The 16,876-nt window shown below is 40.8% G+C and overlaps 1 protein-coding gene and 1 pseudogene across 2 annotated transcripts in view; both read right to left on the reverse strand.

The window, feature by feature from the left end:
- Window positions 1-337: 337 nt before the first annotated feature.
- On the reverse strand, window positions 338-11,000 carry LOC122541542 (annotated as a pseudogene).
- LOC122541464 (E3 ubiquitin-protein ligase TRIM17-like) overlaps window positions 10,134-16,876 on the reverse strand; it is a 185,162-nt gene continuing 178,419 nt past the window's right edge. The window contains exons 1-2 of one of the 2 annotated variants that reach the window (XR_006309607.1): window positions 10,400-10,427; window positions 10,134-10,306 (exon numbers count right to left, since the gene is read on the reverse strand). The gene's annotated coding sequence lies outside the window, so the exon portion shown is untranslated. Of the gene's footprint in view, window positions 10,307-10,399; window positions 10,428-16,876 lie in introns of those variants that run through there. The other variant, XM_043678247.1, reaches the window with a different exon arrangement.

Genomic DNA, 16,876 nt, shown 5'->3' on the forward strand with positions numbered 1-16,876 from the left:
GGCATTACCTGGGCCGACATGATACCTATTGTTTAAGTTCACTTGAGAATGTAACTTTTAAAAAAACAGTCCTGCAATTTACATACCAAAGAACTGAATCCAACGTGGTAGTTCTTAAAGTTGAGAGACTTAGCAAACAATCGAGGTATTTTTCTCTTCCCCTGCCTTCATCCTCCCCCCCCCCACCTCCGCCATACAGAGTTCCTTGCTGATCTTTCAGTCTCCATTTCGGATTTACATGTTTTTACCTTCAGTGATAACGGAATTTCCTCTCTACCTATGACGGATAAGTTTACAACTGGAAGGAAACAGAGATTCGGTGCAGATGGACTGGATTTTATGAGTGATCTTTAAATTGGCAGATTGTCAGAGGTGCGGAGCTTTTCCCATTATGATTGAGTCCCGGGTAGAAGAAGGGAAAGATTCTCTCAGTGAAAGCTTGGGAGAAAGTGTGGATATGGGACATGTTGTCTGCATTGTAAAATGATACTTGTCCACTCTCATAGTCCAAGTAGACACCGATCTTTCAGGGTCTCATACTCAGCGAGATAGGAATCTCAGAGGGGCAAGTGACAACAAAATAGCCGCTTCGAGGATTCAGCCCCACAGTCCAGGAACCAGATTCAGAGCTTATGTTGAATTCTTCTTTCCTGTCCACAGACTCTCGGACCACTCCCACAATCCATTCAGTCTTCTCCCCCGTCTCCAGTTCCCAGTAATATCTTCCAGATGTGAATCCCTCTGACCCCAAGACAAAGAACATGAAGTCAAATCGCTCAGGCGTGTCCGGAAATGGTGTGCGCTGTCGGCGAATATCACACTGGTTAGATCCTCTGAAAGGATAAGCATGGCATTCGCTGTGTTCGGATCCAGAGTCAGAGAGGCTGGGGCTGGAGAAAGGTTCAAGTAACACCGTCAGCGATTTAGAGAGGTGGGAGTAGGAAATGTAGCCAGAACGAGGAACAATGCCACAGCTGAAAGCAGATGAGCACAGAGGAGTGAGAGAACGAGAAAGCTACCGGAAAGAAAGTGCGATGGGAATGACAGGGAAGAACAGCGGGATGGTATGGAAAATGAAGTAAGTGCAAGATCACTGTGGCTGAGAAAGGTAAAGCACAGAGGCGATGCAGAAGAAAATATAGAGAGAATGTGGTTCGTTGATGGATAAGGTGCGGATACAGAACGGTGTAGTAGATGACCGAGTTTTGATGAAGCTAAAGTGAGCAGTAGAGGGAAAGAGTAGAGAATGATACAGATAAAGAATGCAGAAAGAAACAGCAGGAGTGTGAGATAAAGGGATGATATTTGTGAGAAGATTGCGGGGTCTGAAGATCGACAGAGTAAAAGAAAGGCAGAGAGAGAGAGAGAGAGAGACCAATGGCCAGCAAGATTAGGAGCATGTGTGGGTTAGGCCTGAAATTGACGATCATCTAGACTCTTAGAGAGTATCTGCTACCAGACAGTCATGAAGTGGAATTAGTTTGGGTGGAAATTAGGAATATCAGGTGATTGTATTGGAAATTCTGGTGCCAGTAGAGAAAGGCCCGCCTAACAGGAGCCACAACACAGACTGAACAGTAAACAAATACCGCTTGTTCGAAGGAAAATGAAGTATAGTAATCATGAGTATTGTTGGTCATATAGTCTGCACCAACCACATTTCCAAGAGCGCTTTCAATGATGAATTGTTAATATGTTATCAGGAACGTTTATTAAAATGATATACTGTGAAACTGACTTGGGGTACAGCAATGTTATATGTAGCATTGTGTTTCAGAGTAGGGTAAATTAGCAATTAGTAAGATATCCATTGGGTTAAAGTATTTGTGATACTATTGAAATGGACTTACTCGAATCACAGACAAGGATCATACATTTAAAGCAAATTGTATCGCAATGGGTGGAGATCTGGTTGTGTTGATTGAGTAAACAGACTCAAATTTGTAGTAGCAACTGAATGTGGGAAACATTTCAAAAAATTCAAAATGTTTAACAGCAATAGATTCCATTGAAAAGCAAAAGCTCAGCTAGGAAGAGTCATGTGCATATCACTCAGAAAGTTGAAAATGTATTAGTTGAAAGGGAATCACTCTCAATATTGTTTTAAAATAGCCTCAGGATTGAGAATGCTTGACACTTTTGCATGATAAATAGTGATAACATGGGAAAAATTGAACATGAGAGTAAATGAAAAAAATATAAAAAATAGATCGTAAGAATATTTATTAAAATATATAAAGAAAAAGATCTTCAGGTAAAGTTCCGACCAATCTCTTAGAAGCCGAGGCAGGATACATTATAATTGGGAATGAGGAAACTATGGTGATATTGAAGAAATAATTCTATTTACATTCACAGTAGAACTCATATGTTTGGTACCACAAATAAATGGTAGCCTAGAGCTTAAAAAGAGTATGGATAATATGGAAGTTTATATTAGCAAAGATAATATATTTGGAAAATTCCAGAAACTTAAATTGGACACATGCCCAGGATGACCTAAACCTTAGTATTCTGAGTGAGATAGCTACAGAGGCTGTGAATGTGTGAGTTAAGCTTTTCTAAAAATACAAATAACCCAACGCCTATAATACTGAAAATTAACAAATGGTTTAACATTATTTCTTTTACAAAAAGGAGAGATAGAGCAAACAATAAACTGTACAGTAATCAGTGAACAGTAGGCCAGTTAGTCTCATGTAAACATTTGGAAAGATGCTGGAATCCATAAATAAAGATGCCTTAACAATGCATTGAAAAATAGGCAGTATGATTAGAACTAATAAATAGTGTTTACTGAATTGAAATAGTTTTGACAAATTCACAAGAGTTTCTTGAGGATGTTTCTAGCTGGATAGATAAGGAGAATTAAAAGTAGTAGCATCCATGACTATCATAAGAAAATGAAAGAGTTGCCACACAAAACACTTATAAGCAAGAAATGGGGTCCTGGAGTTAGGACTAATATATCAGAAAAGATATACAACTGGCTTACAGACAGTAGTTGTAAATGGAATATTTTCATGCTATCAAGCATGAAGTGGAATGCAGGAATTGGCAATTTTAAGTTTTAATTAATGAACTGGATATAGAGACAGATAGTAATGTATCTTAGTTTTCTGATTATGCAGAACTATGCAGAAAGATAAACTGTCGGGCCGACATAGGCTGTCACATGAAACAGACGGTAATACTAAGGCAAATCGAGTGTAATATGAAGTAGTGTGAATCTTCTCGATGTATTCATAAAAATTGAAAAATAACTATGTTTTAACATTTGAAGCTTGCACTTTTTCTTCGCCAAACAGAGTTGGATGTGCTCATGCAAGATACAAAAAACTAGTATGCTAGCACAAGAAACGAGGGGAAGGAGATATAGGTTGGAATCCGAAAATGCTACATTGGCCTTTATTGTTGGTAGATTGGAGTGCAGGAATAAAAACAAAAACATTAACTCAACTGTTCATGGTTTGACGAGACCACATCTTAAAAATTGCGTGCAACGTTTCTTCCCAAAGTTAAGAAACAATATAATTGCATTTGAGATGGCAGAGCAGAAGATCACAAAAATGCTCACTGGATCAAAGTATTTGTCTTGTGTTCACATTGGATGACATTGGGCCTGTGTTCTTGGACTTTAGAACAATGCAAGTTGATTTTATTGAAACATACAAAATTGTGCATTATCCTGAGGTTGGGATCTCTCAGGTTTTGCAAATGCCTCATGAAATGGTCGAAGAAATGGCCAGATACTGTGTTAACTATTATACAGAAGATTCATCATATCCTGACCCCATCACACACTTTAGTGAAAAATGGCAAGTTTTAGCCAACTGAAGGCTCCAGCTCGGAACTTCTCAACCCACAATGAGTTAGAGACCAATCGGAGTCCTGCAGCTTCCTTACAGTAGCAGCAGAAAAGGCAACCGTGGCAGCCTCTGTTCCAACAACCTCACGGATCAGAAGATTGAGGAGAGATGAAAAGAGAAGGTAAGACTTGTATACACATAGGATCTTGGGATGAGGATGCCATGAATGTCTGAACCAATGGAAAGAAAGTGGCTGTCAGTGTCTACCTATGCCCTCGATCATGTACATTATACACAGCCAGCACAATTTAAGTAATTTTACCAAATGCATGTCAAAGAACCTGCCTGGAGCTGACAAATTCTCAATGTAGAAAGAAGGTCTTAATTGTACATACATAGAAAGCTCTCAGCATCTCCAATCTCAGTTCGTAGGATTGAATATGTGTGAGAGGAGAGATGCTACAATGATGGGCATGGTGGACAAGGAGAAAGTGTATATGGAGATGGAGGAGGAGGTGAAGAAGACTGGGAGCATAGAACTCTTCCTTATTCACCGGTGGATGGTTGGTCTTGATAGTTGCACCAGCATTTATTGGTAGTCCCTCTTTGCCCTTGAGATAGTGATAGTGAGCTGTCTTTTTGAACATGCTGGTTGACCCATTAAGTCCTTTGGGAGGGTATTCCAGGATTATGATCAGCTACAATGAAGAACAGTGACTTTTTCTCCAAGTCAGGATGGTGAGTGGCGGTTAATGATTTTCCCATGTATCTGCTGTCTTTGTCTTTCTACAAGAAAATAATCACGGGTTTGGAAGGTGATATCTCAGGATATTTGGGGAATTTCTGCAGTGCATCGTTTAGATAGTATGGACTGCTGTTACTGAGTGTCAGTGGTGGAGGGAGTGGCCGCTTGTGGATGTGGTGTCAATCAAGCAAGCTTCCATGTCCTGGATATTGGCAAGCTTTTTGAGTGCTCTTGGAGCTTCACTCATCCAGACAACTGAGGAGTATTTGTTCACACTCACACTTGTGCCTTGTAGATAGTCGACAGGCTTTGAGGAGTCAGGAAGTCAGTTACTCATCACAATATTCCTAGCCTCTGACCTGCTCTTCCGACACTGCGTCTATGTGGCGAGTCTAATTAAGTTTCTGACCAATTCCAGACTTTTTTATATTGTATTCAATCACACTATCTTCTAGAGCAGTATTTGAACTCGGGTCCCCAGCTACGTTTCTGCATTCATAGTCGAGGAATAATACCATCACTTGTGTGTACATTATTGCATGGAAAAAAGAGAAGAGGGAAAGAGTAAAGGACATGAAGTTGAAAAAATGGAGATTTAGAACGATAAGGGAATTAGCATGGTAAGAGAAGTTGCAGGATTAGTGAAGGAGAAAAAGCGGGAAACAGAAGAAAGAGACAGAAAGGAAGGCATTGAGGAAACAAACTAGAGAGATGATTTGTGACCACTGGGAGGGGAGAGAGGACACAGGCGGAGTGCCAGGTGAGAATGAGTAGTAAAGAGATGGAGAATTTAAAAAAAAGAGGGCAATGAAAGAAGGTGATAGTAGGTGTAAGAAGGGAAAAGAAGGAAGAATGGTAGTGCAAGGGGTCATGGACTGTGTTTGGGGTAGAGGATGCCAGATGCCAGAGTCAAAAAGTGTGGCGCTGGAAAAGTGCAGCAGGTCAGGCAGCATCTGAGGAGCAGGAGAGTTGACAATCCAGGCATAAGCCCTTCATCAGGAATCATTCCCAATGAAGGGTTTATGCCCGAAATGTTGACTCTCCTGCTCCTCAGATACTGCCTGAACTGCTGTGTTTTCCCAGCACTACACCTTTTGACTATGTTAAGGGGAGAAGAGAATGCGGAGCAGGAGCTCATGAAAGGAGTGGGAGGGAAATCACGTGAGGGGCTTGCTGAGAGAGTGCACCGATTGGGAGAGCAGAGATTTAAACTCTCGAGATTGCTTCGCCAATCTAGACAATAGATGATTATCTCTGTCATCTCCTTTACTCAGTCTGCTCCATGTCAACTGACATCCCTATTATCTGTAAATACAGCAGTCCCTATTGTTAAATCGCTCACATCTCATTATCCTCTAAGTGAAGGAATTTCTCCCCATCTGAGACCCAAATTATTTTCCCATTAACCAAACACTGTATCTTACTTCTACACTCCCAGCTGAGAAATAACCCCTCTATTGTAGTTTTTTAACTTTTTAAGAAATTTATCACCTTAAGAAAGTACAGGCCCAATCTCCTCAATCTCTCCTTATAGGATGGCACCAACATCCCAGGAAGTAGTCCTGAGTCTTTGCTGTACTCCCTCTATGGCAAATGCATGCATTCTGCCTTAGTTAAGAACCCCTAAAGTGCACATAATATCCAGTTGGTGGCACACCAAGTACAAAACAATTTAAAAAAAAGATTTTATTGAGCTAAAGTCCAACATTGTAGGAATTGTTTTCAGTGGAGAGTAAAGACACTTAGACTTCAACTTGAGGAATACAATATCTATTCTGAAGCATTCTCAGTAGTAAAATAAACTTCAAATGCCAAGTTTTTAGTGAAATATATTCTGAAGGTCAATATGGAGAAAGTCATTTTAAACTCAAAAGGTTAAAAGGAAGAATAGAATCTCAGAATCCAATAATTACAGGAGGTGAAATTGAAAATAGGCACAGATACCAATCAATATTCCATATGGACAATCCATTATTTTGAAAACTGGTCTTCTCTGCATGAGCCATCATATTATGGTCACAACCTGAAATGGCCTAGTAGATAATTTAGTCATGTTAAGCCACTAGAGGAAGGGTGAATAAGAATAAAACATAATGGAATGCTTAGTTTCAACCTTGCCACAAAATATCAGAGTGCCCTGATGCACACTTCTCAGTCAACATTGCTCTTCTGTAACATTAAGGTAATCGTGCGATAATTAGAAATATTTCCAACAGTCTAGTCAAATATCAATTGGACATAGTCATTTTTTTTCTATTCATTCATAGAATGTGGGCATTTCTCTCTAGGCCAACAGTCATTGCCCATTCCTAACTGACCAGAGGGTAATTGAGAGTCAACCATATTTCTATGTGTCTGGAGTCACATGTAGGCCCAACTGGGGAGGATTTCCTTCCTTGAAGGAAATTAGTAAGCCAGATTTTTTACCCAATAATTGGGTGGTGCGGTGGTACAGTGGTTAGCACTACTGCCTGATAGTGCCAGATATTTGGGTTCCATCCCCGCCTCAGGCAACTGTCTGTGTGGAGTTTGCACATTCTCCCTGTGTGGGTTTCCTCTGGGTGCTCCGGTTTCCTCCCACAGTCTAAAAATGTGCAGGTTCAGTGAATTGACCATGCTAAATTACCCATAGTGTTAGGTGAAGGGGCAAATGGAGGGGAATGGTATGGGTGGATTGCTCTTCGGAGGGTTGGTGTGGACTTGTTGGGCCGAAGGGCCTGTTTCCACACTGTAAGTAATCTAAACGAAGTAACAATTTCATCATCTTCAGTAGAATTTAATTCCAGGTATTTTAATTGAATTCAAATTCCATTGTCTGTTGTTTTGAGTCCAGGTTCACAGAACATGAGCTTCTGATTAACAGGCTGGCAGTCTTGCCACGAGGACATTGTGTCCTATATTTTTTCAAACAATTGCATTCCACACAAAATGCATAATGATACATTACACAACCATTCAGAAGTGACCACGCATACAAATTAATTGCAAAGCAAATGAGTAATTCCAGTATTGTACGTTACTTTCCCTATTTACTGAAAAAAATCAATATTTACAATGTTCACAATATGGTAAATGTGTTATGAGAGTGGAGGACATCCAGAAGATTAACAGCTAACAATGTAAGAATTTAACCTGGAGCTTTGTGCCCACTTAGACTCTGCATAATAACGTTTATAACAAGGAAACAAAATAGTATAGGATCCTTACCAGGATGAGTATTATCTATCATTTCTCTCCACACTGTGTACTGTAAAGGGCCATTAAACATTTCAATAGACAGAGAGCCAACTGCCAGTGAGAACGTGACATGGTCATCACTGCGTCTGTAAACATTTAACAGTCGTTAAAAAAACTCTTTTGTCAAACTCCTTTCAAGAAATAGGCAAACTTTCAGTTTGTTTCATAATAGATCGGAAATAGGAGGGGAATGGTTAACTTTGTTTCAGTAACTGAATTAGAAGGAAATGCAAGGTTGGAGAAATGAGTCAACAATATAAAGAAAAGTCCCTTTGTCTGACAACAGATTAGTCACTAACTGACAGGAACACTGTTGGATATGGCAAACATCCAGCCTGTAAACTTTCTATACTATTAAGAATGCTCGTAGAAAAATACAGGCCACTCAAGACGCTCGATGTCATGAACATGCCAACTGTGTTAAGAACGTACTCTGTGACGTGATACACTTCTTTTTCAGCAATTCTCAGCAAAAAGCCAGGGTTACATTCCATTGTAGGCTGTATCTCGATGCAAGATTTCGCTGTTGTGTTTATTGATGAGAGAAGAGGGAGTTCTTTTATAATAAAATGAAGGATCCGTTAACCTTTAAAGTATGACGTTCTCGGAAAGGGCAGGCACCATGCAATGGCAACCTGTCGATCTGTTTCATATCAGAGCAAGCGTAAGAGGTGAAATCTTGCTATCGCAGAATTAAAAGAAAATGCCGACTTAAATGATGCCGGTGTTGGACTGGGGTGTACAAAGTTAAAAATCACACAACACCAGGTTATGGTCCAACAGGTTTAATTGGAAGCACTTGTTTTCGGAGCGCTGATGAACCGCCTGATAAAGGAGCAGCGCTCCGAAAGCTGGTGCTTCCAATTAAACCTGTTGGACTATAACCTGGCATAAAAATGAATCGCCAACTCTTTAGGCTGTGAGATACTTTCCTTCAGTCGCAATGATGTCGAGATGCCGTTCTTGGACTGAGGTCAGAAGTCAGATGACACAAGGTTATTGTCCAAGTGGTTAGTTTGAAATCACAAGCTTTCCAAGCACTGCCCCCTTCACTTCAGCTGACAAAGGAGCAGCGCTCCTAAAGCTTGTGATTTCAAATAAACCTGGTGGACATTAACCTGGTGGAGTCTGACTTCTGAGCTCAGTCTCAGGATTATATATATGCAGACATGTTACATTATGTAAATGATTATCTGCGGCCTAGGAAACAGTTTGCATTATTCTGTAACATCTTGTTGCAATGTTCGCAATGTTGCAGAACAGTGTATTTAATCTAATACAGTTTCAGCACCACTCTAATCTAGACTCTAATACAGTTACAGCCTTGTAATGAGCTCCTTATTAGAAAAAACGTATTCATCTGTGAACTGCAAACGGAGTTGTTGTCGTTTGGTTTATGATCCTGTAAAGTTGTGATCATAACTATCACATAAACACAGACTAACACTTCACCAAATCAATTGCAAACTGTGGAGATTTTCACCAAAGAGATAGGACTACCTTGTCGACAGGTAATTTTCTTCCTGAAAGAAATTAATCACAAATAGTGAACTTTAACGTGACATATTTCAGGAGGACAGAACTGGTTGTTGAAAGAATTAGACTGGGGGAAGATAAAATTTAACAGTTTAAAAATAAGGGGTAGGCCATTTAGAACAGAGTTGAGGAGAAACTTCTTCACCCAGCGAGTGGTGGGTGTGTGGAATGCTCTGCCCCAGAAGGCTGTGGAGGCTGTGGATACTTTCAAGCAAGAGTTGGATAGAGCTCTTAAGGATAATGGAATCAAGGGTTATGGGGATAAGGCAGCAGCAGGATACTGATTGAGGATGATCAGCCATGATAATGAATGGTGGTGTTGGCTCGAAAGGCAGAATGGCCTACTCCTGCACCTATTGCCTATTGTCTATTGCAAAGGTGGAAGGAGTATTGAGGAAAGCAAATAAATAGATAAATAACTGTCTGGTGTATTTGACAGATAACGTTACGCTAATAGACCATGTGTCAAACATTCAGACTCAGAACGGTCCAGAAGAAAACTAATTTTGGCAATAGGGAAATAACGAGAAACTAAATGTCGAGATGACGACAAACCATTTCAGCGAGTCTGTGGGTCTTTTCTGAAATGTGTTGGCTGTGTGGGATTGGAATATTTTAGCAGGAAGTGCGAGATTCGGTATAATTCTGATCCACTTTTAGCATTTGCTGTTTATTTTCACAGTTAACATGTTAATTTATGACTGTGGGACGTTTCACTGAACTGCTCCGCTTTAAATTCCCTCACCTTCAGAAACATCAACTTGTCTTTTTGCTCCATCTGTTCCTGTAATTTTGAGAGTTCCACCTCAATAGACTTTAAATTCTCCTGAATCTCTCGAAGGTTTTTCTCCATTGGTTCTACAATCCTCTCCTCTTCTTCCCTGAGATCTCTGAGTAAACGCTGCTCTTTCTCAGTGAGAATCTGGTGCATTTTAGTGAACTCGGATGTGATGTGGGTCTGCAGACTGCTCGCCTGTTCCTACGAAATGAAATGTGAAACCTCATTAATGTCCCGCGATAAAGGGAACAAAACTAACCGAGATCCCAAAAAATCAGCACAGGGAGAGCTCACCCTCACTTCGGAAATCTTCCGTTTCTGAACATTCTCCATTTCCAAGACAGCCAATTTATTCTCTGTGAGATCTTCTAAGGAGGATTTCAGCTTGACCTTAAAGTTCCCGATAAATCGGAGAAAGCAATTGTTAAACAATGAAAAGCGCATTAAGCTTGTCAGTTTATAAATATTTTCCCACCCTCCCTTGGAACTTGTAGACTTCAACAGCTTCTTTAAATGGCACAGAGGTTCTGTGTTCTAAATCAACGACGCAATTCACGCAGATCAATTTCTGGTCAGTGTCACAAAACAGCTTCAATTCTTCCTGATGTTTCCCACAGTGAAATTTGCTTTCTTGCTCTTTTATTGTCAGGTTCAATTTTCGAAATTTCTCGGCCAGATTCGCTAATGCTCGATTGACCCTGAATCTCTTGCCCGGAAACTCGTGTCTACATTCCGAGCAAAAGTACCGATCCTTCTCCCAACACTGAATGATACAGGAGCGACAGAAGTTGTGCGTACAATGCAGCGTAACAGGGTCAGTGTTACAGGGTCAATCGAGACAAACAGAACAAATTGTCTCTTCTGTCAAACTCTGGATTTGTTCTTTGGAAGCCATGCCCGGACTCAGCACGTGTAAACTCGGATAGATTTCACTTTTGATGCTACTGAGCTCTTGAAAAATTCAGTTTGGCTAATTTCTGGAAGGCCTTCACTCCGAACCACAAAGAAAGTCAGTGCGACTAGAAATTAACATTTTTTTAAAATCGTATGACGGGAGGTAGTTTGGAAACTTCAAATTGATTGGTTGAGATGTTGAAACGGAGAATGCAACAGTTAATGTTAACTGTCAAACTGTCTGCATTTTAAACCAGGCTTTATTCCTGATGAAGGACTTTTGCCCGAAACGTCGATTTTGCTGCTCCTCGGATGCTGCCTGAACTGCTGTGCTCTTCCAGCACCACTAATCCAAAATCTGGTTTCCAGCATCTGCAGTCATTGTTTTTACCTACATTTTAACCAACCAGTTTCATTCTGATTGGCCGATGCACCACGCTATGAAATAAGCTAGATGTTTGTTAACGAGCTAGTTTCGTGTCAGTGTAATATCTGAATGTGTTCTAATCACCTGATTTCTGCCCAGGAACCTTTCATTTGTATTGGTCCATCTTAAAGTCTGTTCTATATTTTGGATAAAAATGTTCCTTAATTTAATTTTATAAGTTAGGAAGTCTTTAGTAGTTACATATTATCATGAGACTATATAATCTCGAGAACCAGGTAATGTTCTGAGACCTGGGTTCAATTCCCACCATGACAGATGATTGAATTTGAATGCAATAAAAATGAAACCTATTATTAGGAGTCAAGTGATGACCAACAAACCACTGCTGATTGTCAGAAAACCCATTTCATTCACTCATGTCCTTTAGGAAAGGATGTCTGGCCTACAGCTGATCCAGACCCACAGCAATGTGGCTGACTCTCACTCCAGGTTGGGAAATAAATACTGGCCAGGTGTCTACATAACATGAGCGAATGAAACAAAAGCACTGTTTCATTTTACTTAAATTTAATACAAATTGGTACTGTTTGGTATAAATAAAAACTAAAGTAACTGTGGATGTTTTAAATCAGAAACGTAAACAAAAACGAAAGTTGCTGGAGAAGCTCAGCAGGCCTGACAAGATCTGTGGAGAGAAATCAGAATTATCTGGCAGTTCTGAGGGTCACCGGACACCAAAAGACTAACTCGGATTTCTCTCCACAGATGCTGGCAGACCTGCTGAGCTTTTCTTGCAAGTTCTGTTTTTGTTTGTGTTGCTGTTAAGTTACTGGCTTTCATTTTTGCATGATGGTTACATTTCTATCGAATGTTAAATGTATAAAGGTTAAGAAATCAAATTATGATAACAAACCATCTCTTTAAAAGTGGTCACATAAAGGACGACCAGAGTAAGAGTTCGGAGAGGAATAAGTAAACGTATTAGACAAGACATTGGAGCAGAATTAGATTGGGGTGGTGGTTGTGCAAGAGAGTCAGAAAATGGGCCAGCATGGTGATTCTATTACAGTGTGGACTCGCTGCAGATTACAAATTCTCTGATGAAACAGCATGCAAAATCTCGACCAGCACTCTGTGTTTTATTATTGATCTTTTTTTTGTTTTGCTCTCTCGTGAGATTTGGGCATCACAGGTGGCTAGTATTTATTGTCAACCCTTTGTTGCTTTTCACAAGGTGAACTGTTGTATTCCGTGTGCTGTACGTAGATCTGTAATGAGTTGGGGATGGAATTCAGGAAATTGATCCAGCTGCAATGGGGGAACAGCATTATCTTTCCAAGTCACATTGTGAATGGCTTGGTGTAGAACTTGTTACTGGTGGTGTTCCAATGTATCAGCTGCTCTTGACCTTTCAGATGGAAGTGCTCGTGAGTTTTGAAGGTATTAGCTATGTATTGTTGGGGAATTTCTGTCGTGCATCTTATAGATGGTACGCACTGCTGTTACTTAGCATTGGTGGTGGATGGAGTGGGGTTTTGCAGATGTGGTGTCAATCAAGGGGGCTGTTTTGTCCTGGATTCTGTCAAGCATCTTGTGTATTGTTGGAACAGCTCACATTCAGGCAAATGGGAATATTCAATCACACTCCTAACTTGTGTCTAGTCGATTGTGGAAAGGCATTAAGGTGTCAGGATATAACTTACTTGCTGCAGTATTCCTGGCCTCTGACCTGCCATGTAGCCATTTCATTTATATGGTGATTCTTGTAGAGTTTCAACAGCCACCCTCAGAATATTGATAATAAGAAATCCAGGGACGATAAATTATTGAATTTCAAGGGGTGATGAATAAATCAACTCTTAATGGAGATGATCTTTGCCTGGTATTTGTATGGCATAAAAGTTACTTACCACTTTTCAGCCCAACCCTGGATATTGTTCAAAGCTTGCTGCATTTGAACAGGGACTAATTCAATACCCGAGGAGTCGTGAACAGTGCTGAACATTGTGCAATCATCAGCAAATATTCCCTCTTCTGACCTTATGATGGATGGAAGGTCATTGATTAATCAGCTAAAGATGTTTGGGCCTAGCCCCAAGGGACTCCTGCAGGGATGTTCTGCACCTGAGATGACTAACTCCAACAACCACAAACAGCTTCCTACGTGCCTGATATTACTCCTATTAGCAGAGATTTTGCCTCCTGATTCCAATTGATTCCATTTTTGTGAGGGCTTTTTGATGACATACTCAATTGAATCCCACCTTGATGTCAAGCGCTGTCACTCTCACTTCACCTCTGGAATTCAGTTCTTTTGTCCATTCTTGGTTCAAGGCTGTAAGGTGATCAGGAACTGAGTTGCCCTTAAGGAGCCTAAACTGAACGTCTGTGAATGGGTTATTACTGAACAGGTGCAGATTACAATTCTCGTCTTGATGCACAAAAGACTGTAATTCTGAAGGAGTATTTTTGGACTCTGGATACAAAATAGTATTTGGAAGATTTGGCTTGATGAGCTTCAAATTGTTATGTAAGGTGAAAAAACGTGTATTTTTTTAAACTAAACATGCCCTCAGCCCATTCAATCCCAAAGTACTTTAAAACAATTGGAGAGGAACATTTTCGTAGTAAGGAAGCATGGCACATGAAATTGAAAGGCAGATCAAAGAATCGTAAACTTGAGATCAAAGGTGTCAGGGAATAAAAGTGAAATGGAGTAGTAATACTTGGAGAGAAAATATTACCTTGTTTTAAAAAAAATCTCTTGGTTAGGGTTTAAACAGTAGGGTTACATTTGCCATTCTACACTCTCTAGAGTTGCTCAAGAATATTTGAAGTGTCACTTCCTTTACTGCTCTGGTATGCAGATTACGAGGCCCTACGGTGCCAGGACCTTTAGCCTCATCTTATCTCGCACCATCTATTACTGTTATAGCGATTTTGTTTCAATTCTTGACCCTGCAACATCACCTAATCCCTTAAACAATTGTTCAAAATGTGTGTTAGAATAAACCCCAACAACTACAGGTCAGTAAATGTAACCTGTGTATTATGAAAAGTTATTCTTCAGGTTTGAATTGCAGCTTAATCATCGAATACTTAAGCAAAATCAGAAATTGCTGTGAAAACTTAACAGGTCTGGCAGCATCTGTGAAAAGAAAGCAGTTTTATTGTTTCAGGTCCTCACTCAGAACCCACTGAGTAATTCATATTGTGGGGCAAGAAAGGCAGAAGCTTGTTTTAAACAACTAAGTTCTCTGAGAAGAGATCCTGCACTTTTACTGGGACCAGTAGTGAGTTTTTGTTTGTGTTGTTGCTCTATTCAAGCAATGGAGAGAGAGAGAGAGAGAGTGAAGAGAAACTTTATTTGTCATTTCTACCACTTACAACTGATGCAGTAAAAATGCGACAGTGTTCCACCAGGACCAAGGTGCTACGTGGACAGCATAAACTATTTGATCATATACATACCTACTGGTAAATCTTTGATTTAGCCTATTCTTTTACTCAACCTCTACAGCGTATGGAACTTACAACATAGGCCTGCTGGTTCAAGTGGTACGGACGCTACATTTGCACCACAGGAGGGGTCATGTGTGTCTTTGTCAAGATTGTGATTCAACTAGCATCAGACTACCAACTGACTTGTGAAATTGCAATCAGCTGCAGATGGCAGAAGTCATCAGCATGACAACAGAACCCTGCAGATCCTGTGGTGCAGTGATATTGCCCCTATCTCTTCGGTGAGAGACATGGGTTTTAAGTCCCATTATCTCCAGTATGTGTCAGCACTTTGGAACAGGTTAATTACAAATATCTGACTAAAAACTCTGATTGCCTTCCAGGAGGGCGAGCAGCTTATCTTTTTATGACATCTCTCGGATGTCCCGGATGATTGGAAGATGGCTGTTGTAACCTCCTTGTTCAAGAAAGGATCAAGGCAAAAGATGGAAAATTATAGGCCAATCAGCTTAACCTCGGTTGTTGGTAAAATTCTAGAATCCATCATTAAGGATGAGGTTTCTAAATTCTTGGAAGACCAGAGTCTGATTAGAACAAGGGCTAATGCCCGAAACGTCGATTCTCCTGTTCCCTAGATGCTGCCTGACCTGCTGCGCTTTTCCAGCAACACATTTCCATCTCTGATTAGAACAAGTCAACATCGATTTAGTAAAGGGAGGTCATGCCTGACAAACCTGTTGGAATTTTTTGAAGAGGTAACAATTAGGTTAGACCAGGGAAACCCAGTGGATGTGGTCTATCTAGACTTTCAAAAGGCCTTTGATAAGGTGCCACACGGGCTGGGATGGATTGAGGATTGGCTGTCTAACAGAAGGCAGAGAGTTGGGATAAAAGGTTCTTTTGCAGAATGGCAGCCGGTGACGAGCGGTGTCCCGCAGGGTTCGGTGCTGGGGCCACAGCTGTTCGCATTATATATTAACAATTTGGATGAGGGAACCGGGGGCATTCTAGCGAAGTTTGCCGATGATACGAAGGTCGATGGACAGGCAGGTAGTACTGAGGAAGTGGGGAGGCTACAGAAGGATCTTGACAGGTTGGGAGAGTGGTCCAGGAAATGGCTGATGGAATTTAACGTGAGCAAGTGCGAGGTCTTGCACTTTGGCAAAAAGAATAAAAGCATAGACTACTTACTAAATGGTGAGAAAATTAATAAAGCCAAAGCACAAAGGGATCTGGGAGTGCTAGTCCAGGATTCTCTAAAGGTAAACATGCAGGTTGAGTCCGTGATTAAGAAAGCGAATGCAATGTTGTCTCTTATCTCAAGAGGGTTGGAATACAAAAGCAGAGATGTACTACTAAGACTTTATAAAGCTCTGGTTAGGCCCCATTTGGAGTACTGTGTCCAGTTTTGGTCCCCACACATCATGAAGGACATACTGGCACTGGAACGTGTCCAGCGGAGATTCACACGGATGATCCCTGGAATGACAGGTCTAACATATGAAAAACGGCTGAGGATACTGGGATTGTACTCGTTGGAGTTTAGAAGATTAAGGGGAGACTTAATAGAGACATACAAAATAATACATGGCTTGGAAAAGGTGGATGCTAGGAAATTGTTTCAGCTAAACGAGGAGACTAGGACCCGTGGACACAGCCTTAGAATTAGAGGGGGTCATTTCAGAACAGAAATGCAGAGACATTTCTTCAGCCAGAGAGTGGTGGAATTCATTGCCACGGAGTGCAGTGGAAGCCGGGACGCTAAATGTCTCCAAGGCCGAGATTGATAGATTCTTGTTGTCTAGAGGAATTAAGGGCTACAGGGAGAACGCTGGTAAGTGGAGCTGAAATGCGCATCAGCCATGATTGAATGACTTACTTCCACTCCTATGTCTTATGGTCATATGGTCTTATGATCATTGGACAGGCAAATGGACGTACATGGAATAGTGTAGGTGGGTTGGGCTTCAGATTAGTATGACAGGTCGGCGCAACATCGAGGGCCGAAGGGCCTGTACTGCGCTGTA

Source organism: Chiloscyllium plagiosum, chromosome 37 (genome assembly GCF_004010195.1).
Source record: "Chiloscyllium plagiosum isolate BGI_BamShark_2017 chromosome 37, ASM401019v2, whole genome shotgun sequence".
Lineage (NCBI taxonomy): Eukaryota > Metazoa > Chordata > Chondrichthyes > Orectolobiformes > Hemiscylliidae > Chiloscyllium > Chiloscyllium plagiosum.